Raw genomic sequence first — 12,726 nt, forward strand, 5'->3', positions numbered from 1 at the left:
ACCTGAACACGTCCCCCAGAGGAATTTGGGGAGAAACCAAAATGAGGTCTTTCCAGCTTCCATTGCATTGTTTAGAGGAGGAGAGAAATGAGAAACATGATGTCATTTTAGCCAACACAATTGACAGCAGATAAGGATCACTTTGCCCGCCAAGTCTGCACATTTGACATTCATGTTGCAAAGCCTTCATTTAGCATCCTTCATTACCATCCCTAATCTTATTAATACCCTTGATGTATTTGATCAGTTTCTTATCCTCTCTGCCCCCTATCTTCTCAAGGTGAACATGTTGAGATCTTTGAGTAATCCTTGATACCGACCACGTCCCATTTTCGACATCATAATAACAATATCAATAACACTATCACAAGGCAAAGGGTTTCAAGTATTACCAAGTATATCTCTGCCTCTCCTGGTGAATGATCCGTCACCTGCTTATTGCCTTCTGAGAGTGAACATTACACACACATGATCCATACATACTTTGCAGCAAACATGTGCATCTCCCTGCAATGTGTGATATGTGCTTCCCATGGGGGTGCCCCTGAACCTCATTCCCTGTTACACACAGCACATCCCACACGTCACCAACCTGCCAACTAACTCCAGGTGTTATAATTATCCAGTCCAGGTTTGGTAGTCCCATTTGCTTATAATAATAATAATAATAATAATAATAATAATAATAAAAGAGGAAGCCTGAGCTGGATCCCCATCACACTGGTGACCTGTGGATAGTTGACAGGTATGCCATGACCCCAGATGTGTGTGTAACACATCACATAGACTGACACGACCTACTGACTGCGCTCACCTTAGTTTTTGGATGCAGCCTGGGTTACTTTGTCAAGGTCGGACATGCAGTTTGGTGCACACCTCGTCACTGAGTCCACAGTATTATTCAGCCTCTGGTTATATCTGAGCTGTTGACCCTCCTCCGAGCTCAGGAATCCCAATTATTGCCTGTAAGATGAGAAAGGCAAACAACCAGGGTACTGCCTTCATTACACAGGTCAGCTGAGCACAAAGGCTCCTCCACATACACTAATGAGAAGTAGTGAGAGTATGTAAAAGGGGTATGAAAGATATTAACGTGAGACTATGGAGTCTGAAGAGATTTAAAATAAAAGGTTACATAGGCACTCCTTAAAAATAGTATGCACCAGCCACCATCATCGTCTTGCATGTCCTTGTTGTCTCATACAGTTTAAAGGTATGTTGTTCAAAGTTCCAGTAGCCCTGGTTGTCCTGGAGAAGCAGGTTTGTTGTAGGTTGTGACACCTTTAGCAAAGCAACATTAGGAGTTCTTCATAGATTCAATTGTAGTGTGAAGGTTTTTCGACAATCTCATTGGTTTCTTCTACAAACTCTGTTCACTATAATTTCATCTATGAAGAATTCTAATGTCGGTCCACTAAAAGGTATCACGACCTGCAACGAATCTACACCATAAAGGTATCAACTTTTTGAAAGTCAAAATAGTTACATAGTAGATGAGGTTGAAAAAAGACATACGTCCATCAAGTTCAACCTACAGTATGCTAAATTTAGACGACAGCTACTCTATCCTATATCCCTACTTACAGTATATTGATCCAGAGGAAGGCAAACAAAAACCCCAGTGACATATCATCCAATGATATCTCATAAAGGGAAAAATAAATTCCTTCCTAACTCCAAGAATTGGCAATCAGATAACCCCCTGGATCAACATCCTTCTCATGTTTATTTATTTGGTATATCCCTGTATACCTTTCCTTTCTAAAAAAAGATGTCCAACTTTTTTTTTTTAAACAAATCTATTGTATCTGTTATCACAGTCTCCATGGGTAATGAATTCCACATTTTAACTGCCCTTACTGTAAAGAACCCTTTCCTTTGTTGCTGGTGAAATCTACTTTTCTCCAACCTTAAAGGATGAATAGTTCTTTTGAAAGCTCCTTGTATTGTCCCCGAATATATGTGTATATAGTTATATCGTTTTACAATATAGATATCATATAGTTATACCCTATTAGACGCCTCTTTTCCAATGTAAACAAATTAATTTAGTTAGTCTCTCCTCATAAATCAGATTATCCATCCCCTTCATTCATTCTGTGGCTCTTCTCTGCACTCTCTCTAGTACAGCTCAACCCCCTTATAACGCTGTGCTTGGGGTCCAAAGAATCACATTGCGCTATATGCGGATCGCGTTAGGAATAATGTACAATTGTATGCATTGTACAAATAAAGTATTTAAGATACCAATAATCGTGTTGTAAAGTATTCATAAATACGAAAATTGGGAGCCACGCTTGCATCGCGTTATAAGCGGATTCGTGTTGTAACGGATCACGTTATAACGGGGTTGAGCTGTACCATAATGTCTTTTTTTTTTCTTTCAAACAATTTTTATTTCTTTTTTTGGATAACATGGGGGAAGGGTGTGGGTACAGAAAAAAAGAAGGATGAGGCGGGGAAGGGGGGTGCAGCCCCCACCATAATCAAAACAATAAAAAGTGATAATATCTTTAGTATAGTTTTAAGAACCGTAATAGTTATAGTCAGAAAGGAGAAATAATAAAAACAGACAACCACGGTGGGAGTGGGGGGAGGTCTGGGGGGTGTGATTGACAAGAGGTACCTTTGGTAATAGTCTTTTTATTTTTCCTGATTCATTGATTTTTGATATGGTTTAGTTTATAACTCTGACAACTTATCCATTATTCGCATACATTTTTTTTTATTATTACTTTTAGTATTTTCCAAATAGTTTAAATTTGTAAGTCTTGTAGTGACGCTGTGTTTTCTGGAAAAGCACTTAACTAGGGATTCCAGATTTTTTTTCCCCCAAATGTGTCCGTAGTATTATTCATAAATGCCGTCAATTTTTCCATTTCTAAAACATGTCGCACCTTCTCTTGGAAAACTTGATATGATGGTGTATTAATTTGCTTCCATTGAAGTGCTACTGTGCATCTGGCTGCTGTCAACAGGTGTGCGATAGATTTGTTTGTGGCATACGACACATTGGGCACTGGTTTCCCTGGGATCAATATTACGGGGTCCATTGGTACCAAACATATCAAACACCCTGGTGATCTTTCTTATAATTTTCCTCCAGAAGAGAACAACCTTTGGGCAGGTCGAGAATATATGAAATATTGTGCCTCTACAGCCACAATTTCTCCAGCACGTCGCACTCGCTCCCTGATAAATATGTGCAATCCTATCCGGTGTTAAATACCATCTCATCACCTATTTTCTTTGATAATGGGGCAAAGAGATGAGCTCGCCGCTGCCTCCCAGACCTCTGCCCAATCTTCTTTAGAAATCTCTGCTCCTATATCTTTTTCCCATTGAGTCATATAGGAGTGTTTTTCATTTTTGTCTCGAGAACAGAGTCTAGAATAGCGGTGCACAAACTGGGGGGCGCGACCCCCAGGGGGGCACGAGATTACCGGCGGGGGGGCGCAGGGTTTACAGAGGCCCTGCGCGCTTCCCGAAAGCACTTAAATTAAGTGCCGGGGGAGCTGCAGGGCGTCTGTAAACAATACTTACCTTGATTCAGCCGGCATCTGGAGACGCTTCGCCATGGCAATGCGACGGAGTCATGTGACGTCACGTTGCTATGGCAAAGTGACGTCATGATGCCCAGACGCCGTGAATCAGGTAAGAGGGAGGGGGGCGCACAGAGAGGAGGACATCTGGCAGGGGGGAGCAGGGATAAAAGTTTGCGCCCCCCTGGTCTAGAATACATATTTTATATCAACCCTCTTTGCTGCGTTTGTACTGTGCACCCTTCTTCAAATTTGGTTAATTGTGTATCCCCTTGCGGGAAAGATTTTGAGATGATAAAATGCCTGATTTGTGTGTATCTGAAACACTCAGAGTGGAATATTATATTTCTTTCGGATTTCTTCAAATGTATATATTTTTCCCTGAAACATAACATCTTTAATCCTAAGTATTCCTCTTAAGATCCAAATATTATTCCTACCCGGTATACATCCTGGGGGAAATTCCTCATTCCTCCATAGAGGGGTCATAAGTGAGGGTCGTCCCTTTAATCCCTTTCTTTTCTCCCAATTATCCCAAATATATAATGTAAATGTAATAAGCGGGTGACTGTATACCTCTTAAGGTCTATTCTTTTTATGGATCCACAGTAATGAATCTATATTCTGCGTCGGGATCTCATTTGCCTCAATTTCCAACCATTTAACCTCCTGGATGGGTCTATGCCAGACCGGTAAGTGTCTTAATTGTGCTGCGATAAAATATTTATTTAATACCGGCAAAGCTAGTCCACCTTCTGACCTTAAAGAACTAAGCACGGTTCTTTTTATTCTCGTTTTTTTCTTTCCCCAGTTAAAAGTATACATTTTACTTTGCATATCATTTAAAATTTTGGTTGGAATAGGGACTGGAAGGCTATGAAACAGATACAGTAATTTAGGAAGAGAATTAATCTTTACTGATATTATTCTGCCAATCCATGATATACAGTACTTATTCCACTCTTCCAGATCTCTCGTTATTGTCTGAAACAGTTTTGGGTAGTTGGCCTTATAAAGTTCTGAATGTCTAGCAGTCAGATACACCCCCAGATATTTGATACTATTTTCTACCCATTTAAATTGGAATATAGTTTTAGTAATTTTAATGTCCCTGTCTCTACTCCTAATGTCAGTGCCTCTGATATTGTGTGTTTAGCATATAATTTGAGAAAAAAATTGAATGTTAAAATCTCCTCAAATAGATTAGGAAGTGATGTCAGTGGTTTGGAAGTGTTAGTAAAATATCATCTGCGTAAAGAGCTATTTTATATTCTTTAGATTGTTTTGTCAGTCCTTTGATATTTGTATTAATAGAAATTTTATTTGCTAACGGTTCTAGACTCAGTGCAAATAATAACAGAGAGAATGGACAATCTTGTCTGGTCCCATTATTTATATTAATTACACCAGAGCTGGTCCCGGCCATCTTTAACGTTGCTCCTGGTTGGTTATAGAGCGCTTTAATACCATTTAGTATATTTCCCCTGATTCCATATTTCTCTAGGGTTGTAAACATATACGACCAGTCCACTCGGTCAAATGCTTTCTCGGCATCCAGTGAGATTAGTAGCGTAGGTATTTTTGATATATTTGCTAAATGTGTGAGATTTATTACTCTCCTTATATTATCGTCTGCTTGTCTCCCTAAAATAAATCCCACCTGATCTGGGTTGATTATTCTAGGTCAGTGGTGCGCAAACTAGGGGGTGCTAGATTTTCTGGCGGGTAGGGGGGGGCGCAGCAGTTATAGAGGTCCCACGCTCTCCCACCAGGCATTTAAATTAAATGCCAGGGGACCGCGTGAGGCTTCTATAACACGCTTAGCTTCCAGCACCGCGTCATCATGGTAACCTGGCGTCAGCGGGGTCATGTGATGTCACGTTACCATGGCAACATGACCCCGCATGTCATTTGACGCCGGTGCCAAGCAGGGGGGGGGGGGGGGTGGGGCGCAAGGCGTCGAGGAGAGCAGGCAGGGGTGCGCATGGGGAAAAGTTTGTGCACCCCTGCCCTAGGTAACAGTTTATTTAATCTTATTGCAATAATTTTACTATAAGTTTTAATATCGGTATTGATCAGTGAGATAGGTCTATAATTACTACAGCAATTATGATCCCTACCTGGTTTTGGAATCACAGAAATTTGTGCGCTCAACATTGAGGGAGGAATTTCTTTACCCTTCATGAAAGAGTTAAAAAGTTTTCCCAAAGAGGTTACTAAAAGTGCTTTGAATGTTTTATAATAATTATTTGAGAGTCCGCCTGGGCCAGGAGTCTTTGTATTTTTGAGTTCCTTAATCACTGCCAGTATCTCCTCTTGTGAAATCTCTGCATTTAATAAAAACACTATCCTCATCTCTCAGAGTTGGTAACTGACATGAGTCTAAATAAATGTCTAATTGTTGTTTAAATATACCTGGGTTTTGTTTATGTTTATTTTGTAAAATATACAAAGATGAGTAGTATGCTATAAATTCCTCCTCTATTACTTTTGGGTCAAATGACATTTCTCCATTTCTCATTTTAATTGATTTAATATTGGAGGAAATTTGGATCTCTCTCAGTTTCTGAGCCAATAGTCTGTCTGCTTTAATTACCTTTTTGGTAGAACAATTGTTTGGTCCATGTTAAAGCTTTTTCGGCTTTGTTAATTTGCAGAATTCTCAGATCACCACTTATTTTAAGTAATTGATCATTTGTACCTGTGGGGTTCTTTTTATAAATATCATCAGCCCTCTCTAGGTCTATTGAACATTTAATCAGTTTATACTCCATTTCCCTTCTTCTTCAAAGAAGCAATGGCAATAAACTTTCCCCTCGTACATGCTTTTTGTGCTTCCCAAATTGTTGAGAGCCATTTCCAGTGTATTGTTAATAGACAACAATTCTATTAAATGTGAGTTTATTTAGTTAATTACACCAAGATCTCTCAGAAGGGAGTCGTTAAGCTTCCACACGTCTCCCCCGCGTAGGATTGATATCTTTTCGTGCGCATGTTACAAGTGCGTGATCAGACCAGGTAATTGGATTGATCTTTCACTTCTTCACAGCTGGGATTAGGGGGTGTTCTATAAAAAAAGAATCTAACCTTGAGAATACTAGATGGGGTGCAGAGTTAAATGGATAGTCTCTATCCTTAGGGTATTGAATCCTCCATATATCCCAATAATACTATATATTGTATACATATCCTGGAACCAGGGTCACGTGTAGTGTATGAATGGCTCCAGTTAGCTTTAATTCATGTCTTCCCTCTTCCAAAGCACAAGTCCTTTTGTCTTTCTTAACTTTATTGAAGGAAAGTCATAGGATGAAAGGTACTTGCAGATGTAGTGTGGGTAGAGAGTGCTTCTCTGTCTGAAGTGCTGTGTATCAAGGTAAGACAGTGTAAAAACAGAAAGGCCTTGCCAAGGGTGTTAGCAGGCAGGTACTGTACTCACTCAGTGTCCTGGGTGGAAAGGAAGTACAGTATATGGCTTTCTGGGAACAGGTATAGTCTGAGGATGAGACTGTGAATACAGACAGGAGAGTAAGGGAAACTCAACTAAACCAGGGGGATTAAGGGGGTTGCCAAGACAACTGGAAGCCCAAATGCAACAAATGTATCGGTTCCACAGGAACTGTGTGTTTTCAGAGAAAATATACATGCAGCTGAAATAAGGAGCTGACAGGCAGAAGCTGCAAAGAGGGGGGGGGGGGGGGGGTAACAGAAATATGATTGCTAAATCTGTATCTTTAGGATTATGTATTTTCAGAGTCGTTTGGGGGGGGGGGGTTTGATTTATCTAGCTTTATATCGTAAACTACATTGAAATCTCCTGCCATAATTATTTTCCCTTCCGCAAACATTGATAATCTAGGGAAGACTGTCTCATAAAAATCTACCTGTTTCTCATTGGGGGTGTAAATATTAGCCTGTGTGACCATTGTGTTTCCCAATTTGCCCCCGAGGAACAAAAAACGACCTTCTTTGTCGGCGTGACTTTCCTCAAGAGCAAAATGGTACGACTTTCTGACCAGTACAGCCACTCCTCTCTTCTTCACCCGCGCCGATGCAAAGAAACTCGAAGAGAAGACTCGGTCGAAAAATCTGGGTTGATCCTGTTTCCTGAAATGAGTTTCCTGTATAAAAACAACATCCAACATTTGCTTATTAAAATCTTGCAAAGGTAACTTCCTTTTTCTGGGATTGTTTAAACCTTTAACATTTAGCGTACCTAGTTTTAACATATTAAAATTAAAACATATTTCCTAGCCATTTTTTGTTATTTTGTATGTGCACAGGGATTTTAATCTATTGTGCGAGTAGGCTCTGTCTTGCCTCGGGTGTATGAGGGAAGGGGTGGGGTAAGAGAAGAAAGTGGAAAAACAAAAACATATACTTATATATAACCACATTTACTTACATTTTTAAACTTACATAACCTAACCTACCCCTGTGGGAGTTTCGGAGAATAAAGTACAGTAATTTAGCCCTCAGAGATTGAATGAGGGCAGGGTTTCCCTTTTCTCTCTGTTCTCCAAAAAAGAAAGAGACGGAGGAGGTAAGAAGGGGTACGGATTGGGGCCCCGAATTAAAAAAAAAAAAAACACCACCAGGAAGTAACTTTTAGGGAGCTTCCAGAGCCCTTTTCTTCCCCGGATCAGGGTATTGGATGAGTTGCAGCTGGGGTTCGGCTCCGACGTCACTTAGCACGGAGGCCAGCTGGCCTTCCTCGTCTCCCGGCAAGGGAGGAAAAAAGATCCCGCGTGGGATCAGATATCTAGTCCTTTTCTTCATTCTTCGGGTGAATTCTTCTGTCTGGTAACACCTTTGGTGACGGGCCAGTGGTCATTTTTCAGATACTTTGTGGATACTCTCTCGGTCCTTTTGCTTGCTTCCTTTCTGGGTCCTCCCCTGTATCCAGACGGGTATCCGGGTAGATTTGCTGGGTGACTCCGCAGCCGGAGGCGATTTAGATCTTTGTATTAGACCCAATTTGATCAGTACTTTTTCTCCTTCCGGATCCTTCGCCATTATTGTTGAACCATTATACAAGATCACTAGCTTAAATGGGAAACTCCATTTATATCTGATAATTTATCTTTGATTGGTTATGTAGGGGTAAATGCACCTTTGCTGTTGCCATAGTGTATTCCCAAAAATCTGCATGTCTGGGAGGGAAGGAGACCCTTTTTTTAAATTTATCAACAATCCATGTTGAGATAATATATGAATGGCTAATGACATTATTTATTTATAAAATATTTTACCAGGAAGTAATACATTGAGAGTTACCTCTCGTTTTCAAGTATGTCCTGGGCACAGAGTAAACAAAATAATACATGGTTACAAATACAGTTACATAAATGAACAGGGTATACATTATATACAAGACATTGCATGCACAGTTAAAGAAAATATATATTATGAGCGTATGAAACAGTTACAGACCAGATTAAAGTGTGAGACAGCCTTAGATTTGAAAGAACTTAAGCTGGTGGTGGATATGAGAGTCTCTGGTAGGTTGTTCCAGTTTTGGGGTGCACGGAAGGAGAAGGAGGAACGTCCGGATACTTTGTTGAGTCTTGGGACCATGAATAGTCTTGTGGAGTCTGATCTCAGGTGATAGGTATGACATGTACTGGGGTGGGCTGGCCAGGGGGGAAATTGCCCCCTACTCCCGGGCCGGTCCTATTTCCAGCACAGCGGGCCGCTTGACTTTCATGCCTGCTGAAGGCCCGGCACGCGGCTGACAGCAGCCTCAGCCTGCAGCAGGAACGGAGTGAGCTGGGGCGGAGCTATATTGACAGCGTGCACAGGCAAACATACAGAGACAGCTAAGGACTTGGGGAGAGGTGGTCAGCCAGGGTTTGGGGACAAAGGTAAGAATGCAGATGGCGCAGGAGGGCTAAGGTAAGAAGCTTTGCCCTTGATGGGGGGGGGGATTAGACGTTTTTGGCACTTTTTTAAAAGTAGTCGGGACACCAGGACACAATGCCAAAAACCCGTACAATCCCGGAAAAAAACAGGACGTCTGGTCACCCTAGTATATAATAGGATGCAGCACACCAGGTCTTGGAGGAAAAAATATCAAAAGGTTTTTAAACATATCAACGTTTCAGCTCACTCTGGAGCTTTTTTCAAGACAGAAAGTCTCCAGAGTGAGTAGAAACGTTAATGTTTAAATATATTTGTTGTTCTTTTCTCCAAGCCCTGGTGTGCCAGCTTCCTATTACCCTTTTATACTTCCCTTTGCTGCAGTCTGCACCCCGGCAGTTCATTTAATTTTAGTGGAGGCCCACTACTACTTGCAAAATATGGCCTTAAGGGGTTAAATGTGTGAGCTCACACAGAGTAAAGCCCCTTCCCCATCACATGGTACTGGGGTGGCACAGCAGAAGTTAAACCCTGCCCCCTTCTGCCTGAATACAGTAGCATGTTAGACTATAAAGAGAGGGGGGGGGGGGGGAAGCTTCTGGAAGGCAGATCCCAGAGGGAGCTAAAAAAAAAAAACAAAGAGGGATAAATTAAGCAATCCCCATGTATAGGATCGGCTCTCCATCCCTTTTAATATCTTCAGTTAGGGAAAGTACCCCGTTTATCTAGATGTCCCATCAAGATGGTCTGGCATTACTACCAAGATATCCTTAGAGTCAGACTACGTCCAGAGATAGCTTCCCAAGCCGCGGCCCCCAAGTATAGTTGGAGCCACCCCACCAGTGGGTCCCTGACTGTCTCTCACCCAGCCCACATAGGTGGCAGGCAACCCTGAAATGAGGGGGGCTGACCACAGAGGGCGTAGTACTAGGCCCATAGGGGCCCCATGGATAGGGAGCACTACCAGTGCTATAGAGCTGAAGGATTCTATAGGCAGATCAAGGGATACAAAGCCTCAGCACCTTCCTAGCGGGCTGAGATGGGGGCAGCTTGGGAAGCCGCGCACACAGCACAGGCCAAAGACACTTTACTAGAAATACAAGAGGACCTCTGTATATTACATGGGACTGCACCTACCAGATAATAAACTGCTGTTTGAATTAATAAAGATCCTTGCACCCATCATTGTGTACCAACGCCCAGCCTGCACCCCGAGTAAGGTAATGCATCCTGAGCAGCACTAACACTGACACAAGGAGCCGGCAGGGAGGGTTACATACAGTATATACATGACGAATAGCAATACTTTTCAGAGCATAAAGCTTTTGAAAGTTTGTACTGTGTAATCATAAATCAGAGCATGGCACAAAATGTAGTAACGGTCAGTATACGCAGGGTAGTATTTTGGCGGTTGAAAGTGTGTAGATCTACTCCGTATCATTAGACAGAGCAACATGACTCCCACCTAAGTGTGGCTGCTCAAGAAGGCTTTGAAAGGGGACAATTCAGCACCTCATGCAGAGACATAGCCACCAACCGTACCTATTTAGGATGTACACGTTTAGGGTCCTGTAAGACTCATTGTACCTATTTAAACAGAACAGTGTGTGTGTGTGTGTGTGTGTGTGTGTGTGTGTGTGTGTGTGTGTGTGTGTGTGTGTGTGTGTGTGTGTGTGTGTGTGTGTGTGTGTCAAGCTGCAGGTTAGGGGACTTGAAAAATAATGGCTTGGAAGTTCCTCTATTAAGCAGCAATAGAGGAACTACAGTGGTATCAATATTTGTATGTGCATAGAGATGCAAGGTGATTTAGGGACCCAAAAGTATCGGGGGCATTTGCATACAAGAAGACTATTCTCATTACATTTACTTGCTGAGGGATACATTTACCTGCCCTAAGAGTGTGTGTGTGTGTGTCTAAATGTAAACATGTGGAGTGAGAAAGTGGCAAAGGAACCTGATAATAGCACGTAAAGCTCGCACCCTCCTCCCCCCCAGAAAGTAGAACCACCACTAGCCTGCAACCAGCAAAAATAGAGCGATAGAGGATCGAAAGTACAGTGATGAGCACCGACGCTCAGAAATGGGTCTCCTGAACACCTGCATATCATCTCACCTGCACACAGAGCTTTCAGATCACTGCTGCCAGCTCACTTAGATATGCTCCTCTCAACCACACTGTGTGTCTCACAGCTTTGCATGGGTCTCCACGCTGCTCTGGGTCTGTCCTCTTGTTGCTGCTCAGGACACTTCCCTCTTTTTACAAAATGCACTGAGCAGAACAAACAGGGATTTGGTAGCACAACAGCGGCTCATACTCAGCGAAATTCTGCTGACCCCTCACCCTAGCATAGCACAGAAAACAACTCCCATCTAATGTAATAGAAAGTGAGGGAAGGAGTGTGCTTGGAGTCAGAATGACTTAATATTTTCGTGTGAATATATATATATATATATATATATATATATACAGTTTTTTTTTTAGGGAAATAATAATTCAGCTTTATATCTATTTGTGGTAGAAAAGCATTATCCACGCCTAATTCGTATTCAAGCCCCATTCCCAATATGGAGTTTGAGAATCCGTTATAAAAAAAGGGGCAGAACTAAGTCATTGCACCCCCCCTCCACGCAATAACTATGTATTCACACATACACACCTGCACACATTTACACACAAGAAAAATACATATCTAGGCGTCAAAAAGACCTGGTAATACAGAATTTTGGTGATCAGTGGATTTGATTACAGGAGCTTGATATGCCGCTATTCAAAGTATAAACCCACCCATGCTGAATCCAACCCAAAACATCAGTCTTGCTTCTATACTTCTGGGATCTAAATCAGGTTCCAACATAATATTCCACTTCATGGAATCGCAATACCTTTCACATAACCTTTACTTAGCCAGGATCATAAAGACTAGTGGATCTGGTTCTCCGTTGGTCAGCATCATCATTTTCACACCCTTTTTTAAATCCCACCACTTAACTGGCTATAATACAGAGACTGAGGCAGACTCATTTAGTTTTACAAGGAAGATCGATTTGTTATATTCTTTGCAACCCTGTTATTCTGTTCCGAGTTCCTTCGCCGATTTGCGATGCGTTGCAGGAAGAGAAAGCGGTTTACACAAACCTATTCTGGGTTTATTCCAGTTCTCTTTTCCGTTCTGGGTGAGATCCGCAGCTTCATCACACGTCTTCTATACCTAGAACTATTTGATGTGAAATGTCCATCTTGCATAAACCAACAAGGAAGTCTCAAAAAGCAATTTGTGTATGGATTTCATTTTTGTGATCGAATGCCCAGATATCGGAAGCTATT

At 41.7% G+C, this 12,726-nt stretch overlaps 1 protein-coding gene across 5 annotated transcripts in view; it reads right to left on the reverse strand.

The window, feature by feature from the left end:
• Nucleotides 1-11,669, reverse strand: part of DDN (dendrin) — a 32,491-nt gene extending 20,822 nt beyond the window's left edge. For 2 of the 5 annotated variants that reach the window (XM_075591236.1, XM_075591232.1), the window contains exons 1-3: nt 11,515-11,669; nt 7,507-7,663; nt 815-963 (exon numbers count right to left, since the gene is read on the reverse strand). The gene's annotated coding sequence lies outside the window, so the exon portion shown is untranslated. The other 3 variants (XM_075591233.1, XM_075591234.1, XM_075591235.1) reach the window with 3 other exon arrangements.
• Between the last annotated feature and the right edge of the window lie 1,057 nt (nt 11,670-12,726).

Source organism: Ascaphus truei, chromosome 3 (assembly GCF_040206685.1).
Source record: "Ascaphus truei isolate aAscTru1 chromosome 3, aAscTru1.hap1, whole genome shotgun sequence".
NCBI lineage: Eukaryota > Metazoa > Chordata > Amphibia > Anura > Ascaphidae > Ascaphus > Ascaphus truei.